The 15,512-nt window shown below is 33.4% G+C and overlaps 1 long non-coding RNA gene across 2 annotated transcripts; it reads left to right on the forward strand.

Annotated features, from left to right (window-relative positions):
- The first annotated feature begins 784 nt into the window (after positions 1-784).
- Positions 785-9,244, forward strand: LOC145801138 (uncharacterized). 2 transcript variants are annotated; one of them, XR_014342074.1, is made up of 3 exons: positions 816-1,963; positions 7,926-8,106; positions 8,789-9,244. It is a non-coding gene; the product is annotated as an uncharacterized LOC145801138 (long non-coding RNA). The 2 variants fall into 2 exon arrangements; XR_014342073.1 differs by lacking the exon at positions 8,789-9,244 and having other exon boundaries at positions 785-1,963; positions 7,926-8,697.
- The last annotated feature ends 6,268 nt before the right edge of the window (positions 9,245-15,512 follow it).

The raw sequence follows: 15,512 nt of genomic DNA on the forward strand, positions 1-15,512 counted from the left end.
TTTCAACAAGGCTTTAGGTCCTCTTTTGAAAATGGGTCATTATGACATCGCTCGTCCTCTTAATGGGAAATTATTTTCTAGGCATTCAGGTCAATATCTACACCTTCGACATTGCTATTAACCGTTATTGCCGCCTGAATCAAGTCGATTTTGGGTTCTCTCTTTTGGGTACCCTCTTCAAACGGACCTGATGTAACTACCCTCAACACTCTGTTAAATGGAATTATTTTGGACTATAAAATCCCTGAAGCTGTAGAGTTATTTAAGAAATTAATGAGAATGAGAGAAATTGAACCCAATGTGATTATGTGTGGAACCATTGTTAATGGGCTTTACAGAACGGGGAACACTATCAGGGCTGTTAGATTGCTTAGGATAATGGAAGAGGGAAGTTGTAAACCTGACACCGTAGTGTATAATCATTAACAGTCTTTGCAAGGATAGAATGGTGGATGATGCTCTCAAACTCTCTTCCAAAATGGATGAAAGGGGTATGTTCCCAAATGTTGTCACTTATACTTCTTTGATTCATGGCCTATGTAATTTTGGCCCGTGGAAGGAGGCTACCGGAATGTTTAGAGAAATGTTGGATAGTGGTATTGCTCCAGATGTTCGTACATATACTGTTTTGGTCGATGCATGTACCAAGGAAGGAATGATGAAAGAGGCACAAGGGGGTACTTGAAGTCATGATACAAAGAGGTGTGGATCCTGATGTAGTCACATACAGCAGTCTAATGGATGGATATTGTTTGCAAGGCCACATGGATGGATGAAGCAATGAGAGTGTTCAACACCATGGTGGACGAGGGCCTTCACCCTAACATTGTTAGTCACAATATTTTGATTAGTGGATATTGCAAGAAGATGAAGATAGATGAGGCCATGTGGAAGGCTCCAAAATAAATAGACATCTAAAGCCCTTATAATATCTTCACTCATGTGAAAACTCCTATTGTGATTTCTTTATGAGACATGCTTACATCAGAATCCCTTAATTATTACAAGATTTAATTGCATACATTGAGCTTATAGCGTGAAACCATAGCATGTGATACAAGAGGATAATACTTAAATTAATACAAGTTAATGCCTTAAAGACTACAAGTTTCCGAGGCCTTGCCCGGATTACAACAAAAGAGTTATAAACTCAAAACAAAAAGCCCTTGGCTTAAAAGAAAGCAAAACAATAACAATACGAGCATCAAGCTCCATGATCCTCCCAAGCCATTGTCTTGGCGGAGGCACTCCAAATCCACCTAAAATTGGTTTTCCACGTAGGGTGAGCAATAAGCTCAGTATAGGTAATCTGCAGTGCTATGCTAGAGGGCCTGTTTCAATCAGGAAGATGTAGAGATGCTCAAGAACTTTTTAATGAGATGCAAGCTGTAGAAATAATTCCAAATTCGCAAACTTATAGTAGGTTATTGGATGGTTGTGCAAAAATGGGCATACTTCTAAAGCATTGTCATTATTCCACATGCTAGAAAGGAATGGTTTAGATCTTAATGTTGTTATGTACAATATTCTCATTGATACATTCTGCAAAGATAAAAAACTTGATACTCAGAGGGCACTTTTTAGTAACCTTTCTTCCAAGGGATTACATCCTAATGTTAAAACATACACTATGATGATACAAGGTCTTTGTGAAGAATGCCTACTGCATGAAGCTAAAGAGTTGTTTGTTAAAATGGAACAGAGTGGTCGTTTGCCAGATGATGTCACGTACAACACTATTATCTGAGGATTTATTAGACAACACAAGTGCTATGAGGCATTAATACTCCTTGAGGAAATGGCTCAAAGGGGTTTTTCGGTAGATGCATCCAATTCTTCCTTGATCGTAGATATACTCCCAACTAAAGGACAAGATCCTGCTCTTCGAGAAGTGATAAAGAAGTTCATGCCAAAAGATAGTCATGGAATGCATGATATTGAGTAAATTTCCTAAGCTATGAAGGTAAAGCTGCACACATATTAAATTATATATTATCAAGCGAAGCTCTTTTTTCTTTTTCTTTTTCTTTTTTTCTTTTTTATTTGGTTGTGTATTGACATGGGCTTATGCATCTCCATCAACTATTTTGGACTTGTTGCTACGTGACTTTGCAACGTGTTTTCATAATTTCTATTTATGTATATCGTGTGTATAATGGCTTCTAATTTTCTCTCTCTCTCTCTCTCTCTCTCTCTCTCACACACACACACACACACACACACACAAATTTTTTGATTCCCCTCCTTTGAAAGTCTATATCGACACAGTACGAAGCAACCCCATTCACAAGAAGTGGTGCTGACATAATTCAATGGCAAGAGCAAATACTTGTTGGATTGACAATTGTTCCTTTTATTCTAAGCTATTCAAAAATTATATATATGTTTTTATATTATTCTTTTGTTATTTATTAGTACACTATATATTCTTGTGTTGACTATAATGACTATCGGAAGTTCATGCATGGTTTGCTTCAATTGAAGATCATGTAGTGGTTTCATTTGAAGTAGTTTATATCTTTTGGTTCTTAAGTCTAGCACAATTATTTATATAATAAAGCACCCAGCTTTTTGAAAATGTACTACAATTTTGTCCTAGATATCAATTTGAATGGGTAGGATTAACACAATCTAATGGTCTAAAAATGTCCAAAAACGTCCAAAAAACAAATTGTATGTTAATGGTTGAGATTGTTTGCTTGGCATATATCTTACGGTGGAGGATACATTTTCTCCTTCCAACCCACCCCTTTCTGTTTAGCTCTTTCTCTCATTTGAATTTCAAATTTCAAACACACCTTCTCCCAGTCTCACTCTTTGCTTCTCTCACACACTTCCTCCTTCATTCTCTTTTATGCTTCAATAATCAAAAGATTTTGGATTAAACTCATTTGGTTCATCGCTTTCAAACCCTCCAATCTCTTACCCATTTGACTCTCTCTGATTGCTTTCAACAACCAACCACATGTCAACAACCACTTGAATCCACTGATTCGAAGCCCCAAATTTTCAATCTACCACTTCTAATCAACCACTACCAATCTCATCACACCCAAAACCCATCATTTTTCTTACCGGAGCACCACCTTGCTCCTCCACCACAAGCCAAAACGCACCACCATAGATTTCTTACAATTTTGTAGAATCCCTTGGTTCTTCAATTTGGATAATGGTCAAGACAGAGGTCACAAATTGAAGTCAAAAGTTTGAATTCAAGGTCATAGTTATGGATTTCTTCTGAATTAGTTTCTGATATTTAATTTTTCCTTCCTGTAGTTCAATAATTTTTGGTTTTTTGCTATCATTGTTTGTACTTTGCTGGTATAAAAACCCATCATTGTTTGATTCTTTTAGCTTAGGTCATAGAGGAGCAACATCCATAGAGTAAGCACACCTTTTGGTCATGCTATTTATTGATTCTTTTGCTCATTCTCCCTTGTTTTTGATTCCATTCACCTAGCTATGTTTAGTGGGTCCATGAGAATATCTTTGGCATATTTTTGTTAGATAGTGGATAATGACATATGTAGGGTTATTATTTTGGTTACTAAATCTTTGTTATTTGGTTAATGTTCAATTAAGGAATTTCACTCTTTCCTTTGTTACTCTCTCTCTCCTTTTTTTTTTCAAAGATATTGTTCATGGTACTTGAGGTCTACAACTAGATGGTGTTGATGGTACATGAAGTTTTTTCTAGAGCTATTGTGTCCATTGATGGCATTGATTGCTTTTTAGGTATTTTAAGTGCTTTCAGTCTTAATTATATTTTTGTGTGAGTTTTGGGATAATTCTATTAGATTGAGAATTTTGGGTATACTATCAAATTTCAAAGTATATCTCTCCATGTTTGATCAACATAAATCCTGTTTTAGTGTGTTTTTTGGGGTTTGCCATGTTGCTAGCAAGTTTTGGGTCTGCAAATTATTTTCTTGCTTTTTCTATTAGATTGCTATAGATTGTACATCAATTTTTTTGCTAATTACCAATGACCCGTACTAACGGCAAATTTTTTTGGGTTGAAGTCGGATAAATACTTTATGATTAAGTTTTTTCCTTTTCATTGTTATGAACATTATAGAGATCTCTTTGTTTTTAGTATGATTTTGCTTGTACATTTATGCATTTAATTTTTCTCGTCTATATGTATATGTGCCATAAAGGTTTAAGGTTTATAATTTTTAATTTTTTAATAGTTCTTTAAAGAAAACCAACTATTTGTAATTTTTTGTATACTATTTCTAATAATTGAAGTGAGTTAATATGCCTTCATTGTTGTGAATAGAGATCCTTAATTTTTGGTAAATTGCAGTGGAAACAATGCTTCAATTTGATGCTTTACTATAGCTTACTATAGGAACCATTACCATTCAATAGCTAGGATTTAACTCAATGGGTTCAATCATGATGGAAAAAGGTCATAATGATCAACAACACTCAATTGAATAGGTCAAAATTTATGAAAACAGGAAGAAGCTTCCTAAAGTATTCTCAAATAAAAATCCTTTCTGTAGTATTTCATTAGTTTCAAATTAGGGAGAAGCTACGTAAAAAGGTGCACATGGTATGTCTTTCATAACACACTATCACAAAATTTGCAACATAAATCATAAAATGACACAACTTTTCTCACCACAAAAGTATATCTTTCACTTTAGGGTGTACACCATAAATTCAATATGTGTAACTTTTACCACAAATTAACATAGCATAACTTTATTAAAAAAAAAAAAAAAATCCTTACTTTCTTACGATGTGCCTTTTTAGTAGTACACTTAATAGAATTTCCCTTCAAGTTATTATTATTAATTTTTTTGAAAATGATTGTTTAAAAGATTGATGGTTGATTAAGATGAAAAAGTACTTCCAAAGGAAGAGAGTGGTAAGACTTCCAAAGGGTTTTTTTTCACTGGTTGCTATTGTTTGTTTGATGATTAATTTGTTTTAGGTAGAACATTGCAAGGTATCTTGCCTTTCCATCTTGCTGGAGTGGCAAGTGTGTTGGCTAATTTGCTATGAAGACTTTCCTTTCATATTTTTTAGTGAATCTAGTTGTATTGATTATATTTTTCATAATTTTTTTAGTTTGAAATTTGAAAAAAAAAAATTGGATTTTAGATTTTTATTTTTATCTTTATATTTCGAGGTAGGGGTGTTAAGCGGATATTCCGATCTGCCCAAACCTACCGAACTGAACCGATCCGCCGCATTTTGGACGGATGCGTGATGACACGCGGACGATTGCAGATAGATTTTTTCCAATTTGCCTAGTTTTGGACGGATGGCAGATTTGAGGTACTTTGGCCGCAACTGAACTGCCAAATCGCGAGCACCCTTAGTAATTTATAAGAATTTGTGTTTTCAATTTGTTTAGATATTTTGTTTGTGTTTTCAATTGAAAAAGAGTTTAGATATTCTGTAGTGTTTTCAATTTATTTTCAATTTGGAAATCGTTTTATTAAATGGCAAGTGTTGATATTTGATATTTCTGTGTGGAAAATACAAGGCTTAATTTTGTGATTTTAAAAAAAAAAATCAAATTAAATAGTTTTTGAATAAAAAAAAGTAATGAAAATGGTTTTCTTATATGTATTTATTATTGGTATTGGACAATTTACTTGATAATCTTTTGATTATGTTAAGTTGGATTGTTATCCAAAAAAAAATGTTGATAAGTAATTATATTATGTTCAAAATTTGTGAAGGTTTAAACTGCCAAACCGATTTGTATTCATCCGTCAATTCGCCAATCCGGCAAACGAATGGCGGATTGGAGGTTCCTCGGCCGCAACCGAACCGTGAACACCCCTATTTTGAGTTGTGATTTGCTTATTTTAATGATGCTTCAATCTGTAGAGTATGAACATACATTGATGATGATGATGACGAATTGTGCATCTATTATGGTCGTCTATATTAGAATGATTAGCTCTGTGTGTCCATAAAAGTACCATGTCCTTTATTCATGTTGTTGTGATTTAGTACCAAAGCTAGCCTCAATTGTAGTTTTGTTTTGTTTGTTTGTTTTTTTTTTTTTAAAATTTGGATTCTGTTAAAAATTGTTCTTCAAAAACAATTTTGCTTTTGGAATTCCCTTGCTTTTACTTTCATGCCTTATAACCTGCAATTTTTTATTCTATTCTGAGGTTGATTTAAGAATGTTCTTTTTTGTTGTTGTTGTTGTCGTTTTGGATTATATTGGTTTGATTCATTCTGTCTTGCTATTCTATTGACAAAAAATAATTACAAATTTGTGATAAATTTTATAAATATTAATAATTAAAATCATAAAAATTTTCACCTATGTAATTATTATTTTTTTTTTAAATTACACTGCGGTGTAATTGCCCCTTTTTAAAAAGAGTTTCAACAACCTTCAAAATGCTTACATCGCAGCTTATTTTACTCCGAAGATGGTTCTTGAATAAAATTCTTATCAACTGGTATGGTTTTTGAAGCATTTTTATTTATTTTAATCTTTTAGCAATTAAAGTATTAGTATGATTTTTAACAATTAAAACATTAGTATGATTCAAGACTGCAAAGCACTTAATACTTCATAATATTAGTATTATTGTTAAACTTTTATTTGATGGTACATGTAGGTTAAGTTATGTCAAGTTTATATTGTTATGTTTCCAATTATGCTGAAAGCTCCTCGTGTTTGAATAACTGAATGCAACATTGTGGTGCTTTCTTAATTCTGACACTAATACATGCTTAGAAATGTAGTAATAGGCGTAATATCAATTTAGCCATGGACTACTAGATTTATTATGTCCATCAAAAACAAATAATTTAAATTTAGTGAGATGTCAAATTCATTCCTACATGTGGGATTTTTTTTTCATTTTTTTTTTGTTTGCATGTTTAGAATTTTTTCTTCCATTGAAAAGATGGATAAGTGAATATTGACTGACCCAAGGACACAACAGCATGGTGGATTTGATGGCCATGGATCTCATGAATTTTTTTATTGGTTTAAATGCGTTCGTAATTTCTAAGCTTATTTCTTTTGATGGGATAAGTGAGAAACGAGGAGATAATGTACTACTAATGATTGTGTAATACCTTAGATTTTAAATATTTGAACAATCTCATCACTGATAAGTTGTGATTGTAAATCTGATAGCAGTTCATTATTTACTTTGCCAGGGCTTTATATTGCTTTTCCTATTTAGTCCTACAATACTTCATTACAACTCGAGACAAATTGTTTTGAAGTTTGTTTTGCCTTTTAATTTTTGTTGCCAATGGTCTGTTTGGATTTTCTCAAGTATGACCTTTTTTTTTCATATGATAAAATTGATTTTTTTAACGGTTTTTTTCTTTAGCCTTCTATGAGGAATCAAATGTATTTTGATCACGAAAAAAGTGTGAATGTGATAATTGTTGGTATTTAGTTTGGTAATTGTAGGTAAATTGAGACACTAGTGCTTTTTATCAAGAAGAGTTATGTTGGAATTTTATTATGTTCAATTCCTCTTAATTCATAGTTATTGGTTTTCTTGTTTCTCATAAGTATTTTGATGTTATTTTTCCTGTTATGATTTCTTTTAGTTGATTTTTTAAAATGAATTCAAGCGTTTGAGTGATTTTGTCGCAGGTGATTGATCCGCATTAGAAACGTTAGGGATGTGTTGCTTTTCTCTATGTGTGTTGATGGTAGTTGGCTGTTTCATTCTAAATTGGATGATTAGTCTTCATCTTCTTTTAAATAAGCTAGGATGATTATTTTTTTTTACCAAAATATTCAGTTACCATTTGTTGAAGGGATTGAAATTTGCTAAGAAACTTGCAGCTTTGAATAACTCCAAACATACAAGGAAAAAGATTCAAATTAAAGAAAAAAAGGAAAAATGAAACAAACAATGTAACAAGAATAAAGTCTATATCTGGAAAATTGATTTCCTTCTCTTTATGTGCAGGTTAAGAAGAGAGAATAAATTTTAAGAAAAGCAAAGGTTGATGTCCTGATACACACAGTGAAAAGAAGCTGATTGCCAAGACATATCTACAAGAAAGCTTAGAAGCATTTTTAGGTACAAAGCTGTACAAGCAACTAAAGTCCAATGCTGATGGAGCTCAGATCAGTTTTACTTTCAGCAGGTGAGAAACAACATTTAACAACAGAATTCCATATCTGGGAAGCTTTACTTGTCTTGCTGTGGAATACCATAAAGTTGCACACAAATTTTCATGTAAATTTGAATTCCGAGTTGGCTCGTTTACATGGCTATTTAGGTTTCTAGAGCTTGTTAATACAATGGCTATTTGATGTCTACACTGTAATGTGGTGGTTAAGGGAGCCTATATTTGAATCTGTCTTTTGAGCCAGTCTTTTTTAATTAATTTCAAGACTACTATATATTATTCATCTTGTTCTTCATTGCTCTTAAACGATGTGTCATATGTACCATATGCAAGTTATGATCAAAATTAGCGATGGTTGTGAACTATTGTGGCATTAGACAATGGGCCATTGTGGTGGTGTTGGGCTACCAAACTATCAAATTAAAGTTGGTTAGAACGTCTCATATTTTGTTATGTTTCCATTGTGGTAAATTACGTTACAATTGCAGTTAGGTTGGGGTTCACTTTGTTTTCTTGTAATGTTTATGCTGTTTGTCAGTAAGTCTGGGTCAATCATGTTTTCCTCCTTTTGGATTGAATGCCTAATAGAAGTGTTCTTTTCACCTTCGTTTTATAAAATGTTATTATTACCTTACTACTGAAAGAAAAATCATGATAATGAACTACTTACAATTGCCCTGGCTAATTCTAATTTCAGGCTCAAATAATTGGTTGAAATTCATCTACGACTTGATGATTATGCATTAACTTGAACCATGGGCACGGGTCATCGTGCAACGCACAACATCCCGTAACTAGTACATATATCTATCTATTTTGTTCAAGTAAGAATAGGTGAAACTGATGTTGATAAAAGCTTTATGGCAACGTCCTTTAACTGTTCTGTCTTGTAAAGAAGTAAAACAATTTTGGATGCTAAACTAATTGACCATCAATCAGAGGGTGTGTGGAGGTATCCTATCCTTTTGATCACACATCACATGAAGCAAGCTTTGAAGGGCTTGTGAAATATACTCGGCAACAAACTCAGCATGAAGTTAAATTCCTAGGCAGACCAAATTTAGGCCTTTTGCATTTGCTTTGATTCTGTATGTTACTATTTTCCTTAGCATAAACAAGATGTACTTGCTATTCTTAAAAGTCTTTGTACAACTGAAGTCTTTAACCAATCTGTTTACTCGGCATAGCATTACATGTTTCTGTTTGTATATTGCTGTAGCGAATTATGATCTCAAATGCTTGCTGGAGATTCTCTCTTATATTTTTATGAGTGATGATTGTTGGAGTTATTGAATATTATATAATATTTTTTTTATGAATTTATTGTTAGTTTGATAATTAAATTGGCGATGGAAGCTTTTATGTCTTCTGGTGGAGGAAAATTTAAAAAAAAACTTTTAATTTTTATTTTTGGGAATGTAAGGTTGATGGAAGCAAATTGTTTGCCAAACTTATGTTGTGTTTGGATAATGGATTTAAACATTGATTTGGAAAGGAAAAGCGAAAATGTGATGGTGAAAAATTGTGAATGAAATATAAATTAAATTTTTATTTCATTTCTCATTTCCTTTTCAAATCTCGACAGAAATTTATGATGCAAATACAATACTTGAAAAAGTCAAGCTACAATACTTGTCATACATACCATATGTAGCTTATAATCAAAATTGGTATTCATTTTAAGGGGCTTTTCCCAAATTAAGCCAAATTAGCAACCTATTTCCCAAACTAGGCCTAGTTTGGATGGAATTTCCAAACTAGGCTAAAACGTGGTTCACAATCACGCTTTCAACGTTTTTGAGGTTGTCACGCGGAAATTTCCTGAAATCGTAAAAGTGTGTTTCCAAACCACGCTTTTAATTAAGAAAGCGTGGTTACAAACTACGCTTTTAATTAAATTTTTTTTTTGAAAGCGTTGTTGTGAACCATGCTTTTAATTGAATTTTTTTTCTTCTGAAAACGTGGTTGTGAACCACGCTTTTAATTAAAAAAAATTTTCTTCTGAAAACGTGGTTGTGAACCACGCTTTTACTGTTCATAAAAGAAAGCGTGGATGATAACCACGCTTTTAACCAAAATCCGTTTTTAAGTGAAAGCGTGGTTCGTAACCATGCTTTTAAAACTTATATAAATATCCCCCAGCGCTGTCATTCGCAATCACACTTTTTACACTTAGCTTTTTTCGACTTCACTCTCGCTCCCTGCTCTCTCTGCTCTCACTCTCTCTCTCTGCTCTCTCTCTGTCCGTGGGTTGCTCTCTCTCGTTGGTATGGCGTCTGTCTCTCTCTGTTGATCTACTTTTATGCGTTTATTGTATTTGTGAAAATGTGAATGTGGGTACAATGTGGGTATAATGTGGGTAGAATAGGGTTCATGAATGTGAAAATGTTGTGAAATCAGAAATCATAAATTAGGGTTAGGGTTTTGAATTGTGAAATCAGAAGTTAGGATTAGGGTTTCAGAAATTAGGGTTTTGAATTGTGAAATCAGAAAATAGGGTTAGGGTTTCAGACTTGGTAGTTATAAGAGAATGATGAAAGGCTGTGTGATTAAAAAGACATAAATGATAAAAAATGAAGTAAAAGAATATATATTTATATTATTGTATAAATTTGATCCATGCAAATAGCTCAATAGATCTTCCATATAGATCCATGCATGTTATCTACCACTAAAATACACACTATGATCATTCACTCTGCTTAAAATCTTTGATGCTAGTATGGAAATTGCAAACCAACAAAAGACTTTGCAGGTAGGCCCTCAGTTATCTTGAATATTTTCATATTTTGAAGTTGCCAATATATGTAGGAGATTTGTCTTAGACATAAAAGAGGTAAATCCAAATGAAAAAATTAAAATTAAATATCTTCCTTCCACATAGAGAATCAACAAGGTAAGGAGTTCCCATACGTGGTATACGGAAAGCCAACCCTTTGAAAAATTCTATTAATGAAAACTAGACTACCATTGGAACATTCAACAAACCATCTTAGAAATCTCAAAAAAGCTTCTACCTTTCTCCTACAAATGGCCTAAAGCATACAGTCAAGCAGCCCCAAACATTTAAATTAAATAACAAGATTTCAATATAAGATACGATCACATTTAGAAACCTATTTGAGATTTTGTGACCCAAAAATTGGAAGGTATCCATCCCTTCATACTCCAATTTATATTTATAGCGATCCCGGTATTCCCTGCTATTGTTTAACCGTAATCCGGACTCGGTTCCGTGGATTCGTTGTTGTTTTATTCTCATTTCTATCCCTTACTCTTTGTGTTAGAGTTTTGGGTTGTGTTGGGCAAGTTGGGAATAAGTTGGTTGTGTTTTAAAACTTAGAATTTTTGCCCAGGTTTTGGTTTCTACGCTCGAGCGGCGATTTGACGCTCGAGCGGGTTTTTGTTGTTGCCTTTCTGCTCGAGCGGCAGTTGGGACGCTCGAGCGTGAATTTCCTCCTCTCAGCATTTTGGTCGTCTGCAGAAAATTCTGGGAGAGTGCATCCGGCGCTCGAGCGGATCTTTGGACGCTCGAGCGTGAACCTGTGTCTGACGCTCGAGCGGGGTGTTGTACGCTCGAGCGGACCTGTTTTATATCAGTCTGTGAAATCACTTTTTTGATCACTTTTTGATTTCCTTTCTCTCTCTTACTTTTTCAAAACCTCCATTGGAGAGCACCTCACTCTAAAACCTAACTTCTCTCTTAGGATTGATCTAGCTAGAGTGTTTTCCTCACCTTGGGCCTTTGTAAGAAGTGTGTTGATCGTCGAGGGCTTCGTTGTGATCCAAGAAATTTGGGATTTGGAGCACTTTGATTTCGGGTCATCTTCTCTATTTGAGTTCTTCATTTGAGGTAGGGATTCTCCTTGTTCTTTTTCAATACTCCGTCTATAGATAGACATGTGGTAATTTTTATATTGCATGAAAATTGTACCATGTTGGATTTGTTTGAAAATCATGAAATGAACCTAGGGTTGGTTGTGTGGAGAATGGTTTTGGCTTCATTGATTGTTGGCTTGGCTAATTAGAATATAAATTAGCATGTTGTAGTTAATAGAAGAAAAGCCCTAAATTATATTTTGGTTGGGTAAATTATAATGGGGGTTTGTCGACCTTTGTGTGTAAATCTCTTTCGTCAAATGAGTGTGGTAAGGATGTTAATGCCTAAGGGATTAACCATGGCTTTGGAGTTGATTCTATGGAAACAAGATTAGCGGAGTTGGTTTTGTGATAACAAAAAGGAAATGGAATCGTTTTTGTGAAAATGAGGGAAGTGTTTTCGAAATAAGTTTGAGAATTGGATTGTTGTATCTTGAGTGTTGAACACACATGTAGAAGTGGTTTCTTTAACTACCATGTTAATATTGTTGTTGGGTCTTTGATTCACGAAATTTGAGTCTTTTAATAGATGTACTAACTATATGCATCTAAAGGTTTTGTCCTTGGTCATCGGTGGAGGATGACACGGTTGTGTAGAATTGTCGGGTTTGCATTATACCATTGTTATTGGAACATCGTATGTGATGAATTATTGAGATACATTATATATGTATGCTTGCTTGGGAAGAGGTAGATATGTGTTCATATACTTTAACACATTGCTGGTGTCTTGATAGTTTATGTATATGCATTATACATGTTCGTTATGCCTTGATGTGCTTTGATTGTTGGTGTCGTGCCCCGCGCTGAGAATCAAAGGTATCATACCCTTCCAGTTAGCACCTGGAGAACTGACCGCGCTTAGAATCAAAGGTATCATACCCTTCCAGCTAGCGCCTGGTAAACTGGCTTGCTGCGCTAATAATCGAAGGTACCATACCCCTCCAGCTAGCGCCTGGTAAACTGGCTTGTTGTTAATGTTGTTGAGTGGGGTGTATTGTTGGCTTACTACGCACATGGCTAGTAGAGTGAAATGGGATTGTTGTTGTTTCGTTGTAACTGAAAATATCATGGATTTTGATTGGTTATAGTTCGGAGGACCGACTTGCTCCATTGGTTGATTGTATACATGTTGGTGGGTTGTAAATTTATATTGTTACAAAGGTATGCATGTATAGTTATGATAGAAATGGAAACGAACCAAAATGCCTTTTTGTCTTTTGGAAAGTGTGGAGGAGAACGTATGTTTTAAAGATAAACATGTTTGAAAAGGTACATTTGAGTATGTATAGGAAATGGAAGTGGGTATCGGGCTTAGTGAGATTACTTCCTAAGTATTTGTTAATGTTATGAAAGATTGAGAATGGGGGTTAGTGAAAGGAAAAAGGAAAGATAAACCACTTGTAGTGTTGAATGAAACGATTGTTTTCGAGAAAAGTTCATACATTTATAATTTTGTATAAACTGTTACATTACTACTCTAGTATGAGAATGAGTGTTCATGATCATAGCTATCTGTAAGTTGTTATTGTTGAGGATCATGTTGAGTTCCCTACTGGACTATATGTTCATCCCACGTTGTTGAATCTTTTTCAGGTGTTAAGCAGGTTGGGCTGCAAGATTTGGTTCTACTTATTTACTGGCCACGGGGCCTCAGTTATGTTGGCGGAATGCCATTGTTGTAAAAGGGTTACACCCTTCTTCTTGTACCTTAAGTGATGTAAGCCCAAGGGCAATTTTTTTATGTATGTTCATGTAATATATACTTTGCATACGAATGAGAGTACTGTTAATTGATTCTACGGATTGGATGTATGAGTTTACTTCCGTAAATTATCCTTGAAATTGAATTAAGTTAATGAATTTGTTAATGACTTCGAGTAATAAAAAGTGGGGCGTGACAATATTCCTCCAAAGCCTTGAAGGAGAAGGTGGTGAAGGCTTCAGTGCCCCCTCTTCAAAATTTAAAGATAGCATCAAGTTCAATTCATACAAGTGTTCCTCAGGTTTTCACATACATACAAATAACTTTGATTAACTTTGATTAAAATAACTTTGTATGTATATGGGGATATTACTGTATAAATTTGATTAAGGTGAAAATTTTACAAGAAAATATAATTCTAATTTTAAATAACTTTTATAATAAATATAATTCTAATCCTGTCTATATTTTTTGTATTGTGAATTGTGAATCCTGTCTATATTTTTTGAAATTAGGGTTTTGAATTTTGAATTGTGAATCCTATCTATATTTTTTGAATTGAAAATTTTATTTTTTTCTTGTTAATCCTGTCTATATAGTTAAATCTTCTTATTCTTTTGCTTATCTCTTAAGCTACATCATTAGGCCACTATAACTAGTACAAACAATTTTTTTGGGTTGTTTTAGGAAATATGTTAAAAGCTAATTTTTTGTTTTTTTTAAGAAAAAAAACTTTTTTTGGAAAAACGTGTAAAAAAAGCAGAGAAATGATTTGACCCAAAAAAAATTAGAAGTCAAAAAATGACTTTTAACCTCTATGCTAAAAGAGGCCTTTGAAGTCGTCCTCAAAAATGCTATTACCAAAACATTTTATATAAATTAAAAAATTTTGTTTAAAAATTATGTTTGAAAAAATTTAAAAAATTTATTTATAAAATGACTCATTCTCGATAATTTTTACCCACTTGAACTATCCAATTGACTTATTCCATATGCGTCTGGATGATGTTTATTCAATTAAGCTTTATATTTTTATGATAGTCGGATGTCTGAATCAGTTTACGTATTTCTCGACTAATCTTAGAATCCACACCAAACGTCCCTTCCACGTAGATCGGACAAATCTCAAATAATACCTATAAATTGACAACACATAATGAGAGTTCAACTTGAGACCTGAAAGGAGCATACCTAATTTTTAACACATAATGAGAGCTCATTAATATTAATGAAACTCTAGTTTGACTTGGTTCGGCTTGATAATTTTTTTTAATGTTATTTATATTGTTTAAATAAAAATAAATGAGTCGAGCTTGACGAACCGAGCTAAGCCCTTAACAAGCTCAATCGAGCTTGTTCATGAAAAGTTCGGGTCATTTGCAGCCCTATTTGAAAGACTCATGATTGGGAATTTGGGAGAACTATTTCAAATATCACCATACTTTACTAGAAATAATATAAAATTACAACTCATAATTATTAACTGTCAAATTTTTTATTTTTATCTTTTATAACTGAGTATCTAAGTCAATTTATACACACCTCGACTAAATTTAAAATTATAATATATGCATCAAAAGAGAGTCTTAAAACATTTTAATTAATAGTCCATAGAAATTTCCTAGGTAAGAAGAAAAAAAAAAAATGGCACTTTGATGGCTAAGCCTGTGTTTCATAATGCCAAATAATTGCTACGGATGGCCCAATAGATTGACATGGATTAGTATCCAAAATTTACTACATAGATTTAACCACCAACATAAGCCCATAAGCCAAGGCACAAGCCTCTTTTGAGAACAAGAAAAAAATTAATTTATTGGTTTATTTTGATTATATT

This window comes from Camellia sinensis, chromosome 10 (assembly GCF_055761805.1).
Source record: "Camellia sinensis isolate YWXY chromosome 10, ASM5576180v1, whole genome shotgun sequence".
Taxonomy (NCBI): Eukaryota; Viridiplantae; Streptophyta; class Magnoliopsida; order Ericales; family Theaceae; genus Camellia; species Camellia sinensis.